Source organism: Chlamydotis macqueenii, chromosome 2 (assembly GCF_036417535.1).
Source record: "Chlamydotis macqueenii isolate bChlMac1 chromosome 2, bChlMac1.mat, whole genome shotgun sequence".
NCBI lineage: Eukaryota > Metazoa > Chordata > Aves > Otidiformes > Otididae > Chlamydotis > Chlamydotis macqueenii.
Genome location: NC_141557.1, coordinates 87,042,985 through 87,058,390, shown reverse-complemented (window position 1 = coordinate 87,058,390; position 15,406 = coordinate 87,042,985). Strand labels below are relative to the sequence as shown.

General features: G+C 43.1%; 1 protein-coding gene and 1 non-coding gene across 5 annotated transcripts in view; one reads left to right on the top strand and one right to left on the bottom strand.

The window, feature by feature from the left end:
- The window catches only part of SEMA5A (semaphorin 5A), a 331,427-nt gene extending 323,040 nt beyond the window's left edge, over nt 1-8,387 (bottom strand). For 3 of the 4 annotated variants that reach the window (XM_086740400.1, XM_086740399.1, XM_086740402.1), the window contains exon 1: nt 7,054-7,367. The gene's annotated coding sequence lies outside the window, so the exon portion shown is untranslated. Of the gene's footprint in view, nt 1-7,053; nt 7,368-8,258 lie in introns of those variants that run through there. The other variant, XM_086740401.1, reaches the window with a different exon arrangement.
- Nucleotides 8,388-12,298: 3,911 nt separating this feature from the next.
- On the top strand, nt 12,299-12,367 carry LOC147601716 (small nucleolar RNA SNORD123). Its single transcript, XR_015257955.1, has one exon. It is a non-coding gene; the product is annotated as a small nucleolar RNA SNORD123 (small nucleolar RNA).
- The last annotated feature ends 3,039 nt before the right edge of the window (nt 12,368-15,406 follow it).

Below are 15,406 nucleotides of genomic sequence, written 5' to 3'. Positions count from 1 at the left end.
CAGAAATCTCTAGATCCTCAGGTTTCATCTGAAATTGAGTTCTCTAGACCTATGGCTCTAGCCTCTATGGCTACAGACAAATCTTTGAAGGTGCCAGCATGTGCAGAGAGCTGGGAACAAGTGTGGGGTCAACTGCTCTGCTTATTTCAAACGGCATTTTCAAAAACTTCGGTGTTGACACTGTTAGCAACTTAGGGCTTATGAAAAAGGTCAAGGTTGATGAGAGTAGAAGGAAAATAAACCAACCTTTTTATAAAGAACATTTTTATGGGGAATGCTAAATCTACGAAATTAACAAACACGTGCAATTATGAACCAGGCCTGATTTTTACAAGCAATTCACAGTAGATCAAAAAGAGAAGTTAAGCACATGAATTGTTCCTCACAAACAAACAGAGCTCCTTACATTTGCAGTTATGCAATTCTTGTATTTCCTCTTATTAAAATATTATTGATATGCCTCTGCAACAAACTTTTTTTTTTTTTAACCTTCTGGAAAAAAAAATAGCACAACGTAGCATGAGCTGAAGTTGAAGCATAAGCTTTGTCAATACTCATCCTATAAAAAGACCAAGGTGTGTTTTCCCAAGAGGCAGACAGCCTCTGATTGCAGGCAATGCGTTAATATGGGTACTAAAGGAAAATAACATATTTGCTCAAGATATTTTAAGAGTACCTTATGATTTGGGGTTTGAGAAACAAATATAAAGACTCAAGTTAAATACCAGAATTAAGTGTTTACCTCTAGTTCAAGACTATTTTTCTTCAAATCCCCATACTGATCTCATTGGCCTTCAGATTAAATAAATTTGCAAAACAATTTTCCCTGCTAGTTACAGATAAGCGAGCAAAAAAAAATGGAATTTTCTAATAAAAGCTAGTTACAAAATCACTTATAGAAAGGATACTGAAGGAAGAAAACAAGTCCCTCCACCCAGACCATTAATTTAATTTCAAGGAACAGACAAAAACAGCAAAAAGAACAGTGATTCGGATGTAGAGTCCAGATCTTTCTTTTTGCTGTCGTTGCTAGTTACACATTTTTTGTTGTTATCAGCAGTTAAAGGACGATGCCCAAGCTGCACTGGTTTGTCTTCAATATTAAAGACTTATCTAATGCTTCAGGTAACCCTATGCACTCAGAAAAGCAAGAGAAGATAAACTGGAAAATCTTGCAATTCTCTTGGACAATTCAGGTGAGCCTGTAGACTCTGATCAAGCTTTATGACAGAACTACATCACTTCTACAAGTCTCTGGGGTTGGAGGTAACAGGATTTTAGGACTCATACGCACATTCATCAAGAGAGGCTTTTCTCCCCACAAACACCAACTTTTCACCTCTATCACATCTCTAGATCTGTATGAATAAACTGATGCTTCTGGCAAATCAATGTAGGTCATCAGAACAGTTATGTCATTCTACACTATCAATTCCAACAGCGTGTATCAGAAACCATTATAATTTTTCAATAGAGCAAGGTCTGACAGACAAGCTCTGGAAGACTGAGCTTCAGTTTTTAACAGGTTATTACCCTGAATCTTTCAATTCCTGACACATTCAAGGGCAATGTAATGAGGTGCTGCATCTCAGGTACTTCAGCCCTCAGTAGACAAGTTTAGACTGCTGAGAAGATAAGCACACATCTGTGCCCCAGTCCATTTGCAACCTCCACAAGAGATCCTGTGGCCTCTTCTAAAACTAACCTAACAAAAAGCTGTATGAACACATTTTAAACCACTGAAGCAAAGTCCACCAGAGCTCTTTTGCCAGTCCTAAATTTTGTTGTTATTTGAGGGACTAATCAGAATTTTTATCTGCACACACAATCCTCCTCTCCCCTCCTTCGCCACCTGATAATACTCATTGCACACCTGCAGTTACACTGAGACCTGTGCCCATGGGACCTTGCTGGGATCAGTGCCACGGGTACTTCAAAGACAAAAAGTGTTTTTAAGAGGATCAGTTAATGCCCTAGTACTGTTTACAGTATGGCTGCACATGAAGAGTTACATTGACACAACTAAAAGGACTCAGTAGACAACTGATTGACATAAAGACCCAGAATTGCCAAGGAGGACAACAAACTTCAACAACATTCTCTGGCACAGCATCCTCCACCTGCCTTCAGGCAACACAGCAGCCTGTGGTTTTCCAGTCATAAAGAGAAGCTTTTGTTAGAGGACAGAGGTTAAGATTGGGGGTTTTTAATATTTTGTCAAAGGAGAGTCAGAATGTGGCTTTGCAGTGTCAGAAACAGGTGCAAGACACAATACAACCAACATTGTCTTCAGCTTCACAGCTAGTTCTTAAGACTCATAAGAGTCCTTAGACTCTTGGCCTACCCTAGACTAATATGCCTTGAAGAGCACTAAAAGGAAACACTCCTCTCTCTTCCATTCCAAAGCTGAAATCCCATGTTTTGGCTAAGCTATGAGTCCCAGGTTGCCATGTTGGGCCATACAACATCAGATGCTAGTAGCAATTTTGTGCACTTTACTGTCTCCTAGACATTCTTACTAAGTATTTCAGTATCATTTCTTAAGTTGAAAAAGTGAGCAAGGAAAAGCATGCACTGGAGTAAGAGAAGACAGACAAAAATTAAAATCACACACACTGTTTTTATAAAACTACCATATAGCCCTACTGCAAGTTTAGAATAAGAAAGCAAACAAGACACAACAGATGAGGCCACCAACCACACAGCTCAGATTAAGTGACAGATGTACTACTGCTTTTTGAAGGACCTACCAGGAAGCCCATTGCAGAAAACTGCAGCCATTGACTGATCAGGCAAAATACAATCACTGTTCACAGCCTCCAATTTTGATGCTGACTTAGTGAAGAAATCTAAAACTTTGCTGGACTTTGGGAGACACGAAGCAATACACATGACCTATCCTCCTGCAAGTGGCAAGGCCAGGAGTTTTCCCTTAAGTACTCAGAAACTTTGCTTCTATCGGACAAGGTCAACAGAAAGGGCTTCATCCCGTATGTCTTCTCCTATGCCAAAACCATTTCAGTAGAGCTCCTAGGGCGCATTTCATAACGAAGGGGTTGAGCCAATGCAAATGTTAGTGGCCTTCCACTGAAACCAGATCAGTGAAACGATCTGGATTATGAAAAATACCAACCAAACAAAAAAAAACGGCAGGAATTTCTGAAGTGACTTCATGCTGGAGAAAAGACAGAGCAGAACAACTGTCTAAATGTTTTTAAAACCACAACACAAATATTCATTTCCATACCTTTGTCTCTATGGAGCTCACCAGCAATAGAAACAGGTGATTCAGCAACAATCTTACTGTTGGTCAGAAGAACAGGGCCTGGAACTATTAAAATACTCTCTCTTTAGCTACAAAGGCCTTATGATCACCTTCACATTAAGCATTCTTGATTCTCAGTTAAATCTAAGTCTAACCAGAAAGCACATTTCGTCACTCTTCTGGGTTTCCACCTAGACTAGCAATTGAGGGAAGGAAGGCATCAGCAGAGAAAGCAGCTCAATTTTGAAATTTGGAGAACGTATGGGGAAAAGAAGGTGGGAAAACGTCACATTTGCAATATGGCCCACCTCTTCAGGCCATCCTGAAGGTCTTTAGTAAAGGCTAAGAAACTATTCCCAACATTACCAAGGGAGAGGACAGCAACAGGCTGCATTTCAGCATTCTGAAAGTTATAATTTCTGTAAGCTTCTCCCAAACCAAACAAATACCACGAAGTGGTTACACATTGCTGTTCTTCTAGGAAGGAGTTAAAAATCAGCTAATTATATGCCAGAGATTCAGAGCTACTCAACTAGCATCCTCCAAGTGAAAGAGTAACTTCCATTACTGGGGTTGGTAGCCATGAAAAAGTTGACCAGTTCTGTCAGAAATGAAGATCCAACAATTCTATAGCATGTTGTAGCTCAGGGATATAACCTGATTTTAAAAATTGGAAAAGGAATGAAAATCTGTATTATCTTGCTATTACACAAGACAGTTCTTAATACAGATAAGGTAATTAGAGATAAGTTTGGAAATGATAGTGCAGCTGACATGCTGCAAGCATTTTGACCTTTTTCTAAAACAAATCATTAAAATTGTTTGAAAATAAGAGATAACCTTTGAAAAGACATGCCTTAAGCGTTGAGTTAAACTCAGGAATTTCACCTGAAGGGCCTCAGTGCAGACTTCATCCAAATCCCAGCTTTCTGCTACTGTCTATGATGAATATCAGCTCCTTTGTGCAGTTGCCTGACTTTCTAAATGTACACCAGGACACAAGTACAGATTTCGTCCCAAAAGGTCCTCAAACAGTGATTCATTTTATTAATATATTTATACAAAAAAAAAAATGAGTATGGCGATAAAGACTTGATTTAAACAGCAGACAAATGGATTGCTTCAAAGTACCTCAGGGAAGACAGAAATTTGAGAATAGATACATCAACAAAGCCACTAAATGACAAGAGGTTTACACGCTTTATACTTTGGAATATACATTCCAACAAAATCAAGAACAAGACACTAATTAGACGGCAGTTTGGGGGTCATTAACTTGGTTTACATTTGCTACCTTCCTGGCAAATGTTAAGCAAATGTGCTATACCTAGACACAACCTGGCAAATTTTTTTTTTTTTGGAAACAGTTTGCTGTTTTAATCACAACAGATTTAACAGCACGCTGTACCTTGACGGCAGGGCCCAGGCTGTGCCGCTCCCCAGGCTCCTGGAAGGGGTGCAGAGAGCAGGCTGCCACCTCTTCGTCACCGGTCACTGCTGCAATACTGCAGCCTGGAAATTACAACTAGCCCACCGCAAACAGCCAACAAAAGTACCTCCAAAGGGTCACTCTGAAAAATGTTTTTTGTGTTTGATGAAAACAACATCTTTTTTTTTTTAATCAATTAGAGCTTCATGAAACACATCAGGAAAGAACAAATATTTAGTCTGTACCTTAAAACTGTTTCCAATGAGGAACATACATATGTGCCAAAGAGGATAAAAGGGTGATAATGAAGAGAAATGAACTGATTAACCATAATTTGGAGAAAACTCAGCACTGACAGGAACTCCCATTACACATCTCCATAAAATGATGTTACAGAAAATGAGGAGTTCCTCAGTGTTGCTTCCTATAGTTATGGCAGCAGCCATATACCAATTCGTCTCGGGAGCTGCTGCAACTTTAGAACATATATTTCCAAACATCAAGATCATACCAAAATTTCATAAACCAGAGGTTAAATCTAGAGCTAAATCGCCTATCATTGCCATTCAGAAGTCAGCCATCACAATGTATTAACTAATTGTTTGATACTGCTTTATGTTAAATAACACTGTATCAGATTGCAAACACCCCCACCCCCCCCACCAATCGATAGAACTGGTAGTACACACCTACTATCAACTGATAGTACTATCAGCCATCCACTTACGTGTCCTACAGCACAGGAATAACCCCTGGCCAACACTCAGAGTGAGGCAGCCCTCGCAGACCAGGGTGCGGGAAGGGGTCTGCTCCAGCTCATCCCAGGAACTCAGCTGCTCCCTTGGCTGAATTCCTTCACACAACCTCTGACACAGAAACTGAAGCTCACTGTTGTATTTCTGCTTGTAACGTACGGTTTACTCACTGGAAAGTAATGGAGTTCATTCAGTGAAAATCCTGTATTTGTATAAGACTACACTGTATTTGTGTAAGACTACATCAACAGAAGTTAGAACCCACGTGGTTTCCCTAAGAGGCTGGGGAGGGGAAAGAAAAAACCACCACACAACTCTTTTTTTCCTTCTGAAAACTGCAGCAATACAGAGTTACCACCCTCTGCATCTCTGCCCAACAGGAATTGAGTACAACAAACCTGATATAACCAAAGTTTATGGATCATTACAAAGTGCACGAGCACTCCTTCTACCCGTAAGTATTTCAAGAAAATAGCACTGGTTAAAGATTAAAAGAAACGAGACACTACAGATAGCAATGCCTTCAGCTTTCTCAACCAAAACAAAACGGTTACAACATCCTAAGAAACACGCAGTACAACTTAAAAGTAAGTGTTTACACTACTTACTTCAAAACAACCTCTCGAACAGAAAAGTAAACTGCCACCCTCCAGAGCAAAGCCTTAGCTCTCAGCAGGACTCCTCACAGCAGTGCAGCATTAAACTGAGAAAATGAGATGAAGCCATTAGTAAACATAATAAAAGTTAGATTATCGGTACCTGCCAGAGAGGAAGGTGGGAATGCAGCACAAAGTACAGAAGTCTACCAAAATCCTTCACTAGACTAAGCGCAGCACCTCAGCCTTCTGAGACAGCAGCACTTTTGATTGAGTATGCATTATATGTATGACATCAACAAGTTCAACAATTCTTAGTAAGTCAAACTTTGCTAAACTGAGTCAGACTCTTACTCACGTCACAACCAGAAGACGCTGAAACTGCAACAACTAAGACTTGAGTGCGATTTCCATTATGAAAAAAATCTATATTTACGGCGCTCTAGCTGGGCTAGCATCATACCAGCCCTTCACACAAAAATTTGAGCTGAGAGCAGTGAAAAAGCTGTCAGAAAATACAGTCATCAAACGCACTACCTTAGAGCCATGGGAGCATGCTATAACTTTAACAACAGCTTTTAGCTTTAGGGTGTTTTTCTCTGCTGTAATCTTGCAAATTCTAACATTTTTTGCAAGACTGCGTGTGCATGCAGGTACCCACCTCTCCCACTCATGGTCTGGTTTGCTGAAGGGATGGCACTGACAGCTCCCCTCACCCCTGCCGCACCCCAGGAATAATCCCAGGCAGATTATCCTTATGTCAATCTACGGTGCACATTTAGCATCTGGAACAATACAGCAAACCCTAAAAGCCATCATTTATCTGCTGAGCAATCCCCACAAAAAAAAAAAAAAAAAAAAGATGGATCAACGCAACAGACCGAGGTGTTTCCTTCTGCATCGTGGCGGAACAGCAACTCAAAGTGGACTCTTCAGAAAAAACGCCAAAATACAGTGACACCACAGACCAAAGCCAGCCCAGTTAAATAACAGTGATGGCAAACGTACATTGGGACCGCAGGCCGTCGTAGAGCAGGAACATTCCCATGGAGAACCCCACGTTTCTCGGACAACCGCCGGTGCCCTTCACGCGGCTCCTCTTCTGCTCTGGCCAGAAGAAGAGGCAGAGCAAACTTCACTTGCCGAAGTGTGACAAAACCCCTTCAAATGGTTTCGGGGCGACCGGTTGCCCTCCCGCAGCCAGGGCTCAGCGACCTCCACCGCACCTCACGCTCCCGGGCGAGGAAACCCCCACCCGCGGGTGCGACCCCGAGGGCAGGGGCGCCTGGCGGGGGGGACACACACAATTCGGGTTCCAGCCCCCGTTGGAGATACGAGTTGGTTGTTGTTGGTTTTTTGTTTTTTTTTTCCCCGGTGTTTTTCCGAGCAACAGCACCGTCTGCGGGGAGGACGACCGCCCACTCTGGAGGGCTGGGTGGACTTTCGGGGGTGGGGCTGGGCGATGCCCCAGCCAGGCACCCACCGCCGGCCCCGCTCCCCGGGCCCCGCCGCCCGCTCCGCCGCTCCCCCGGCGCCCCCTGCCGGCGCCCTCCCGCCGCCGGCACCCGGCCGCCCTCCGCGCCCCCAACCCCCGGGACCCCTCCAGCGGAGCCCACGCCGAGCGCCCCCGGGGAGGGAGAGGAGAGAGGCGAGGGGCGCGCCGTTCCCCCCGGGGCTCTCCGAAAGCCCCCCGCCCCCAGCATCCCGAGCACCGCGCAGGGTGGAGGGAGGGTGGGAGAGGGGCCGGGAGGGGGTTACCTGCAGGCGCCGTAGGGCCGCACGGAGCGGTGCCCCGCTCCCCGCCGCCGCCTCAGACCGCCATGGCCGCAGCCTCACCGCGTTGAGCCGCGCTCCTCCCGCTCCCACCAAGTTTGCGGCGCGGCAGCTGCCCCCCCGCTTCTCCCCCCCCCCCCCCCCAAACCCCCCGTGGCCGGCCGGACCCAGCGCCCCGCCGCGGGGGAGGAGCAGCAGCAGCGGTAGCAGCCGGTCGGTCGGTCCGTCCGTCCCAGGCGATGCGCGGGTGGCCGCGCAGCCCGCAGGCGAGGGTGCCCCGGGCTGGGGTGATCTCGCATTGCTCCCATCCCTCCCCCGCGCTCCCCCCTCCGGGCCAGCCGAGAAGTTGCAACTGGTTGAGATATGTGTGCTTAGGGTTTGTTTGGTTTTTATTATTATTATTATATTATATATATTTTTTTTCTTTTTCCCTTACTTACCGCAGCCCAAAAAGCGTGACCGGAGGCTTCTCCTCGCGATCAGATCTGAGCAGGGGAGCCCCAGCCCCGGCGCAACTGAGCGCCACGCATGTTGGCGAGCTGCGGCAGCGGGAGAGGGGGAGAGGGGAAGAGGGAAGAGGCGGCGGGCAGCTCCGCGGGTGCCGGACTCCGCAGGGTCTCTCCCGGGATGGGGGGAAGCGGCTCCCCGTCTCCTCGCAGGGATGGGAGGGGAGGGGGGCATGGGAGCGCCCCCTCCGCCCGCCGCCTCCCCGCTCCCCCGCAACCCCCACCCCAAACCCCCAGCGTCCCGGCTCCGGGCCTCCGGGGAGCGGCACGGACCCGCGCAGGCTGCGGGAGCCGTTTACTGGCGGTTCCGCCCCCGTCCCGCTGCGCGGGTCAGCGCCCGGCCCCCGCGCTGCGCTGCGCGGTTCGGGGCGGGGAGCGCGGCGCTGGCATTTTTTACGACCACGTAAAAGCCTGCGGCGAGTCCCTCTCCGCCCCCTCTCCTCCCTCCCCGGCACGGATCGACGTGTCAGCCCCGAAAGTTTTATTTTTAGGCCCTGGGAGAGAGCTCCGTCATAAAGGTCCCGCGGCGCAAGCGGGGCGCTGAAACGTGGCACGGCGGGGCCGACAGCGCCAGCATCTTCCCCAGGTACGTGCGTTCGCCCCACCGCGGTCTCCGCGCATGCCTTTGTGTTCAGCCAGCCCATTTGCGTTAAACCGCGAGGTTCGTTTTGTTCGTACAGGTATTTTAATGAATTCCATCAATTTTTTTTCCTTCTTTTTTTTTTTTTCTTTTATGGCAGCGTTTGCACGTTTCCACTACAAACCGCGGCAGAAGCTAACTTGTGGTGTTGTTAAAACCAGCAAAACCATGGAATTGATCCATGCTAGAGTAATCCTGTAAAAATATACTCAATTAAAACAACTGGAATCAAAACTTATCTGCAAGCCAAAATGTTGCGAATCCAAATTGCCTGAAACACCCCGCTTAAGGGAGAATGTGACTTTGGCTACATTACAATAGAAACTTGTTCAAGGAGAAACATTAATGAAAGTTTGAAACTATCATTAAAAATTAAGCTTTGGAATTTGAAAGTTCTTTTGGGTTGCTTGTTGGTGTTAAAAAAAAAACCACACCAACAAACAGAAAAACCGCAAAAGCAAATACTAAAGGCCAAACTTTTTCTCTGTTACAGTCACGTAACCCTGACAGTCAAGGATATTTCCTAATTCATAACAGTACATTCTTGTAAGGCACTAATGTAATGTATACATACATAGGATCACTTTCCCGTGAAATTTTCTCATCTCCAGAAAATACTTGTATAGAAAATAAAAGAATCCATTTTATGCCTAAAAATTTCCATCAAAGTAACTGCAGATACAGGACGGTTCGCATACGTACCCTGTTAACTTGTCTGAAGTGGTTTTAAGACGTAAATGTGCACATCAGCAAGTCCCATGCTTTGTATGCATCTTCACCTAGTACAATAGCTTCAGACTTTTTAAAGAGAAGTTATACTTGTTTTTCCAGCTGCTGGGGGGGAAAAAAAACCTAAACGCATACATACTTTAACTATGAAAAGTAAGGGATGTGTATGCAAAGCTGACTGCAAAACATCAGCATTTTAGCACCTGGAGTGATATACACTTCAGCCTCCAACAATTCCTCTGCCATTTGGCTGTACAACAAGGGGAACATATGTTTTGTTTTGTTTTTAAATAAGGAAAAAAAGAGAGATATTTTTATAGCTTTATATGATACTAGATTATACTGGATTAATGATTTACAGTATAGCCTAAGATAAACTCCACTGAAATAATATTTTCTCTATATCATCCCCAGACGTTTTAAGTCATGTGCTTTATAGCTAACTACCAATTTCATGGAAGAACACTAGTCATATCAATGATTAATTCTAGTTCATTTTATTTTATTTGGAGACGCTCATGGGCAAAGATGTATGAAACTGGCCGTGAGATTAACCATGTTTGAAATAAAGCTACAAAATCTAACATTATTTAATGTTTCGTGTTATTCTGCACTACGTCTAAGTGCAGAGCTAAATCAAATTAGTTGAATGAGTGGGGCATGCAATTTTAGGCAAAACAATCCCAGACATTCTCTTGTGAGCAGGGGCTGAGGGTTTTTTTGGGTCTGTATAGGTACTTTGCACAGTGGTGTCTTGATCCCAGGCTAAGATTCTATGTTTTAAACACAACAAACAAACAAACAAAAAACCCCTCTAACATAATCTAGAAGTACTAGAAGTACTACACTGAGAGAGGGGAGAAAGAAGCAGGAGAAGCTCTGCTGTTTGATTTAAAGAAAGAAAAAAAAAAAGCCTCAGAGGATCCAGTCCCAGTTCCATCCAGCCTTCCTTCCAGTACATATCTCCTCCTCTGCCCTCAATTTTCCTGTCATTGTATTTCTCGTTGTTACTAATTCTTGGTCCCTTCTTCCAACAAAATAGAGCCTAATGTTTAAAGGGATGGCAGCGCATGGAAGCAGTCAGGTATTGGAGTTGGGAGAGGAGAGGCTGCACAGCATCTTCAGGCTTTTGGCCAGTTTGGTGGGAAGCCAGCTTTCAGCTCCTCCCTGTGGTGGCAGGATATAAGGAGTGTTAGAAAGCTGGGAAGGGGGTGAATTTCCATCTGTTTAGGTAAGAAAGCTGTGGTGTAAGGGAAGGCCTGTCTTCACATTATCCATCAAAAGCACCTTGGATAGTATGTCTGTCTTGCATAATTTAGAAAAACAAAGTCAGATACTGTAAGGCCAAAGTTTAAGTTAGGTTAAAAGAAAAAAGAAAGGAAAAAAAAAAGGAGGGAGGAGTTAGTTTCAGTAAAACTGAGCCTTGAGCTATGCCCCCAGCGTAGGGAAAAAGCCTTGCTTGCTTCACAGTGACAGAGTTCAAAGGCTTTATTTTGATTGCATTTTGCTTTTCTCACTCAATTGAAAACATTAGTTCTTTTTATTTAATTCATGAGAAGCATGCAGAGAAAAAACTTTGAAACCTCACCATTAATTGCCTGCTTTTGTTTTTTCAACCACATCGTCTGTTACTCGGGAGAAACCCTCCTGGTGACCAGAAACTTTCCAGAGCAGGCCAGAAGCGTGGTGCACGTGAACAAGCTCTCTTTCCTGAAATAATGCCAGAGAATAGAGAGTTTGTGCAGTCTGGTATCTTGCATCCATCTTGCTTATGTGACCTTGCTGAAAGACCTGTTCCTTGGGTCAATGTCGCTGTTTCTTCCTTCTTTCCCGTTGGGATTCAGGAAGGTATTTAGTCTGCTGTGTTTGAGTTGTGTGAGTCCTCAGGATTCCCAGCCTGCATTGAGCAAAGCCATCTCCAAAGGCTGGGTCACCATGAGGCTGCCATATTTGAGTATCTTCCTCAGGTGGTTCTGGTAGGGAAGCATGCTGTTAAACAGCAGGACTTGCAAGGCTGTAGCTGTGTATCCCAAGCAGTGTCTATGCCCAGTAGCAAACACAAGTTCAGACTGAGCAAAATTTTAATTGTCTTAGCAAAAGACACCATTGCAACACTTGCTTTAAATCACAGGGAAATAAATGTCAGAGTTACAAACCCTCTCCTGCTTTCTCTCACATTATTGTCTCACATTATGTGCTGTATTTAAAGGTTACACTGGCTAGTATCTGTAACTTCTATGAATTAGGAACAGCGAGATGAGATTTTAAATTACTTGGCTTTTGAGAGCTAGATGTTCTTCTGATGAGTTTATATTTACTGTTTGTGATCAAAAGAGATAATAAAGCAGTATTTCTCATGATAGTTGTATGATTTAGACCCTTTGTTAATAAAATGGTTTAATTTTATGAATGCTTAGGAGATATTTTCTACACAACTCTAATAAATAAATGTGCATTTGCATTTATGAACGTGTGACCTGATTTTTAGTAATTGTCTCTTTCTCTTCATTAAAGCCTCTGACAGATAAGGCAGCTAAAGAAGTTTTTATACGAGCCTTAAATAAGGGCCGTCTAACTTCAAGTCCCTAAAAGTAGTCAGATGTTTGGTGAAAATGATGAATTCTGGGGTACTGATTCATGTGATCCGAAAAAGCCATCCATTTCCTGATTCACCTTCATATCTTCTCCAGGAAAAAAAGGAATATTTTACAATGAATACCTGCAGTCAAACAATTTTTCTGTGTGTGTTTTTCTATCTTTCAGCCACTTCCCTGAACTGATACTTTCAAAATGAAGAGGAAAATAGGAGCGAGAACAACAAACAAAGAATGAAGAGGAAAATAGGAGCGAGAACAACAAACAAAGAATGCCTTGGAGAAATCCAGTCCGAAAGTTTGAGGAGGAGAAATAACAGGAAATATTAATAACTCTAGTCCCTTAAATAGATCAGAATTTGGACTGAAATTATGAAAACTTACTAACCTAAGACATGAGCCCTATTACATTATATTAATATGTAATAAAAATATTAGCATGTTTTTCCCTCTACTTTGGATGATAATGTATTCTGATGCCTTACACAACTTTCATATATAGACTAATTTAAGTCTTTGCTAGTTAGCCCCAAGACACCTCCTTAAAGTAAGCCAGGATATATATTAGCAATCTGTGAGTTGCTTCTCTCTGCCTGCAGGTCCGTAATCTTTGATTCCTGTGTTACTACATCACCCAGCAGTACAGGTGGAATTTGGATTAAGAGCACATATATATGACCTTATCACTGCCAGACAGTCTAATGCACAAGATATAGAGCTCATCTAGACTTCAGGCTTTTGTGCTGGCCTTTTTGGGCCTTTTTGTAGAGAGGTTACTCAGTGTAATTCCTGTCTTCATAGAATTAGGCCATCACAATTTTTAGATGAAATCTTAACCAGCTGTGTAGACCTCATACTTAGGCAACATTTCTGTGACACTGATCTAGCATTAGGAGCTCTAAATCAAGTTTACCCCGTGAAAGCACACTGAGCAGGCAGCGAGGCAATAGGGCATGAGGAGCGACGGTGGAGGTATCCGTGCACAAGAGTTTCATAGTAAATTCTCCAAGCAGGCCAACCCCTAAGTCACTTTTTAAAAAGTGATTTAGCTACACCAGAGCAAACCTCTGTGTGAACATTCTTGTTTTGCTTTGAGCATATCTTAAAACCACTAAAAAATGCATGTAAATTAAACTGAAATGAACAAAAAAGACTCATCAGAAAAGGGTCTCACTGACTGTCTGTAATGGGAGTTCATTTACCCTTTCAGGTAAATGCAGCCAACGTATTTATGTGACCAAGATCTTGCTCATTCTCTGCCCTTTCACTCTCTAAGACTCACAGTGAACAAACTAAGCTAGAAGTACTTGTCAAGAGGGTTTATGTATGAAGTAAGACAGTCAGGAGCTTAACAAGATACATAACATATTACAATAGATTCATTTTTCCAGCTGTACATTCCCTATCAGATCAGATCATTTAGTAGCAATGATAAAAGTTACAATTCAAGTGATATTTTCCTTAGTTGCTCCTACACTGTGTTCTGTTTTCTGTTGGGAAAAAACTAGATGGTGTCATTTACAGCGAGTCATTTTAGTCTGGGGTTGTTAAAAACCAAAATGCCTAACAACTTGAAAGTGGCTGTAGAAGTAGTATCGGGCAAAGACAAAAGAGAAAATAAATTAAAACTAATGAGTGTTTATCACTGAGAAACTAAAACAAAAAAAAATACCAAAACCCTTCTGAATTTATCTACTTTGCTAATTTTACTTGGATACTAAAGCACTCCCCTCATAGTCTGGTCTTCTGCCCCATCATCAGTCTAATTCATGTCAGACCAGAGCAATAGGAGTGTAAGGAGGTGCCTACATCATCTGAGACCTGAAAGGAAGCCCAGCAAAGTTTTTGTGCATCTCAGCTGGCACTTGTGTATTGAGCAGTGCTGTTCTGCCTGTCTGCGTTCAAGGGCAAACATGTAAGTGTCAAATATACGTGAGGGAGATCTCCCTACCAAGTGCCACTTACAAGAGCAGATGCTGTGGGCTGTGAATTAGGAACAGTGGACATTGGTCTCACATCATGCTGTTGTTAATACCCCTGTTTGTAGCTGATCACTGCCCCACATCCTTCCCATATAGTACCCGATTGTCATTTTTAAAATGTTTTTTCAAAAGTCACCTATAAGAAGCACCAAAAATCTGTGCCAAATCTGTGTTGAGCTGAACTCTCTACAGTCGCACCTTTGGCCTTCATGCAGTGCTCTGACCCAAAGCGATGCTCAAACCAAAGGGATCCCACCATTTCCCAAACAACGGTGAAATTTGCTAGCAAAGTATAGTGCATCTGTTTATTGCAGTGGACCATTTAAAAGTGTACAGCTATTTTCTACTATAAGTTGTTTTTTCATTCAAATATCCATAAGTCAGCTTGCATTGTGACTTTGTCAGTTCAGAGTGTAAGGAAGATGATGTTCCTTGATGAGCAAAAGTGGGAAGCAGTAGCATTACAGGAAGATGGCGTTAATATGCACTTGGTGATCGTAATTCCAGTACTACTTAACATTTGAGCGTTTGACTTATTGCCCTTAGCATTCTGTTAATGTCAGGTGTTTGATATAAGTTTGATTATTAAATTTGTGTCCCTCTTAATTCTTTCCATATCATGAAATAGTTACAATTATTGAAATTATTTAAATCAGTGTCATATTAAAAATGTTTTTATTGTTTTTACTTGTATTTTACTTAATAAAAACAGCTCTATTTAAAATATTGTGGGTTAATTATTTGGCTGGACACATGAAAACATGTAAGAGATTTTGCTGCATGAGGGAACACCTAGTCTGAGCCAGCTCCAAGAAACCAGAATTTGACTTTTGAAACCTAAAATTTCATAAAGCAAGCCTCATTGCAAAACATGTAGCAGGAGGAGGGATGTCCAGACATGCTATCAAAGACCAAGAGCCAGTCTTTGCAGTTAGCCCCACTTCCACCTGGATTACTAAGGTTTTTTACTACATAATGAGACTCGGGGGGGTCATCAAAGAGAATGGGTTAGAGGAAGGAAATTGAAACCGATGTTAACCTTCTAAGTAAGTCCAACATCATGCTTTAACTGCTACCAGAAGACACCAAAAGGAGACCAAGACTGTAATATCCACATGCCTTGAAGTACCTCTTGTC